The sequence below is a fragment of the Nannobrachium achirus genome (assembly GCF_963921795.1).
Source record: "Nannobrachium achirus genome assembly, chromosome: 6".
Taxonomy (NCBI): Eukaryota; Metazoa; Chordata; class Actinopteri; order Myctophiformes; family Myctophidae; genus Nannobrachium; species Nannobrachium achirus.
In genome coordinates, this window is record NC_137815.1 from 25,059,769 (window position 1) to 25,063,331 (window position 3,563).

The following is a 3,563-nucleotide window of genomic DNA, read 5'->3' on the forward strand; positions in this document are numbered from 1 at the left end:
GACACAGGCAAACATATGGCCTGTGTCCATATATGACAACAGGTATAATGGGGTTTGCATTAAAGGGGGAACCGGCACGTCTGCAACACAGTTGGAGGCACAGACAGATACGGAGATCTCCATAATGGGAATAAAATGGATGCAGACAGATATCTCCATATATGAGCATAAATGGACACAGGCAAACAGATGGTCAATACAGGTCCTACAGAGATCTCCATATGTGGGCATAAAATGGACACTTAGAGACAGATAACTCCATATATGGGCATAAATGGACTCCAGCAAACAGATGGTGAAAACGGGTCCTACAGAGATCTCCATATATGGGCATAAAATGGACATAGACAGACAGATATCTCCATATAGGCATAAATGGACACACGCAAACAGATGGTCAAAACGGATCCTTTGACAACAGGTATAATGGGTTTGCATTAAAGGGTGGGGCATTCATTCCCTATTTATATTGTTCCCGAGTTGGCCAGGTTGCCGACTAGACGCCGAGCTTCTAGTAGTGAAAATAGCCACAATCTCATAATAATATTATATAGTATAGTAGATCTACAACCCCACAGCGCATAGCATCGTAATGCTTTGTGAGTTTGTAGATCTACTGTAGCCTGTAGTTAATTTTGGAGAGTGAGAACGACAATGGCAAACAAAGCTCTCTCTCTCTCTCTCTCTCTCTCTCTCTCTCTCTCTAAGCCCCCTTTCTCTCCAGAAACAGAGACCCCCCCCCCTCCCCCCGCAGCCCCTCCCCTCCATCAATCAGTGTCATAAATGTGTCAGGCTCAGAGAAAAGGAACTGCTGAATTCACATTTGTCAGCAATTAATCTAACCTCCATTACCAGACACGGATATTGTTTCCTTCATAACAGGGAACAATGGACCCCTCTCTAACATGGAGCTCTGTCTGTGTGTGTGTGTGTGTGTGTGTGTGTGTGTGTGTGTGCGTGCGCGCGCGCGCGCGTGCGTGCGTGCGTGCGTGCTTGCATGCATGCTTGCTTGTGTGGGTGCATATGTGTGCATACGTGATGAGGTGGGTGCTGGTCTATTATGAGTGTTTTGTGTAAAACTGAATCCACTTCCAACTTTCTGTCAACCACTATGCTGGAATATATTGCAAAGCATATGTTGGACTAAACATTTTCAGCACGCAACACCTGAGAGCAACCAAACATTAAATGACTCTCTTCTCCACTAGTCCCTCCCTAATGTTTTAGTCTAGTTAAGTGTGCCTGCCATGCAATGGCAAAACACTTATTGTAATCTGATTGGATTGACTGGAATCACTGGGACACAGTTAGTGGTGTAACCTTGTGGAGATTGCATTCATTGAGACACAGTTGGTGGTGTAACCTTGAGATGCTGTAGTCTGACTGACAGAGCAGCTGATCAGATAGAAAGGCCACACAGTTCTTTGTTGGCCAACCGTGTCCAAAATATATAGCTTACTTTTCAGGAGAAAGACTGCGCTCTGTCGAGGTGCGAACTTGCGCCTTGCGCACTCGTGGCCATGTATGTGCCAGCATGTTATTTATATTAGGTTGCACTTGTTGGTGGTGACGTCACAGAGAACGCTCCTCCTCCACCAAACTTCACCCACCCCCACCCATCTCCAGCCACCTCCGCCCACCTCCAACCACTTTCAACCAACTACGGCAAGTAAAACATGAAATAGAGCTCGATCACTGGGGCTCTGTCGTTCTTAACTCTTTTACTGCTTCGGACGTTCCTGTTCGCCCCAATTTTCAACCCAGCTCGTTGCCAATACGGCTCGTTCTTTTTACCTTGTCTGATGACTGTAAGCTGATGAGGGGTCGCGCCGCTGTGTACAGTAAAAACATCTCCCGTAATGCTGCTCTCAAAAATCCACCGCACGTTAGCATGGAGTCCCAAGTCTCTTCCTGGCTGTTTTCTGTGGATCTGATCTAGAAAATGCATTTCTATGCTCTGAATGGATGGCAAGCGAAGTGGCCCAATTCACATTAATTCTTGCATAAAGCTGCCCTCTGCCGCCAGTTTGGCTATAAAGTACACATACAGAATGTATGAGAAATGAATTATTTTGTAAAGAATCAATAGATAATTTTCTATAACATCGCAAAGGTAAGCTGCTTTTTGCTGGCACCAGCCCTAATAACGGTCATTGCCATTGTCGGCCCGGCTACGCATGCAGTCTATGACGCTAGTCATGCCATCTATGACCATTCATGTGGAGATAGTTGTTTTATCCATCATTGATTAGAACGACCAAGTCAGACGGAAAGATAAAAAACCTGCGTTGGAGTTGACTGACAGTTTGAGGATCCAATGGAATTAGCAGGTTTAGTCAGAAGAGCCTTTTAATACTTTTCATTGGTTCAATATTTTATGAAATCCACACACGGACGTAAAGGATTTTCAGTAGCACTGATTTATTAAAGACACTGACCATATTATACTGAGCAAAAATCCTTGTGTGTGTGTGTGTGTGTGTGTGCGTGCGTGCGCACGTGCATGCGTGCGTGTGTGTGTGTGTGTGTGTGTGTGTGTGTGTGTGTGTGTCGCGTGCGCGCACGCGCATGTGTGTGTGTACGCATGTGTGAGAGAGAGATAAATGCACTGATGTTAGCGCTGACCTTGTCTGTGAGAGACACTATACCCACAATGCACGCTGTTTCCTGTACTTTCTGTTTCCTGTTTCTGTTTTGACCTCTTTCTCTCTCTCTTCAAGTACAATGTAGAGTTTTTACATTTACTTCTTTGACTTAAAAATAACTATAGAAAGATGCAATTCTGGGAAATTGCGAGTGTGGTGGGTTGCCGTGAAGCGAGTCACACTTGCAAATGAATTCCGTCTTACTATTTGAATTTTTTGTCACACACCAACAGGTTCTCACCCCTATTGCGTCATACAACCGACGCGATCTTAAATACCGAATGCTTCTCACCATAGACGCGGACGGATTGCCTAATGTCTCAAGGGTTAGACGCATTGGGTGGTCTAAGAAGAAAGAAAAAAAAGTAGTTCCTGATGTGGGATTCGATACGCTCTGAAGGCTTCTTGGTTTACCAGCCACCCGTCGCTACCGTTCACGCCACTATAAACGACGGAGCGGCGCCGTCTCAGGCGGCGATGACCCCCGTGAGTCGCCACCGAGGCGAGCGATAGCGAGCCGAGTTGCCGCGACGAGCGGTGGGAACGCCGCATGAGCCGACTCAGCCGCGTTACCGAATTACGTGCCGTTATGGACAGAATAGTAAATCTTGACCAGGGGACTGCTTCCGCCTCCGAATGTGGCTCAAAGAAGGGACTACGTTATCATTTCACGTTTTGTCAAAGATAAAAGCACAAAAAAAAAGGTACTTCACAGTCACTCTCGTTAGCTCAGTCGGTAGAGCATGGACATACAAATCCAGAGACCGGGGTTCGATTCCCCGTGACGGCCGTCAGTGAAAAATCTTCCAGTAAACACATGTCGGCGCATGCGTACTAAGGCTCTGTCTCGTCCAAAAACTCTCCGTCTCCGTCGCACCCTAGACGCAATAGTCACTCCCAAAACGCACGCACGCACAC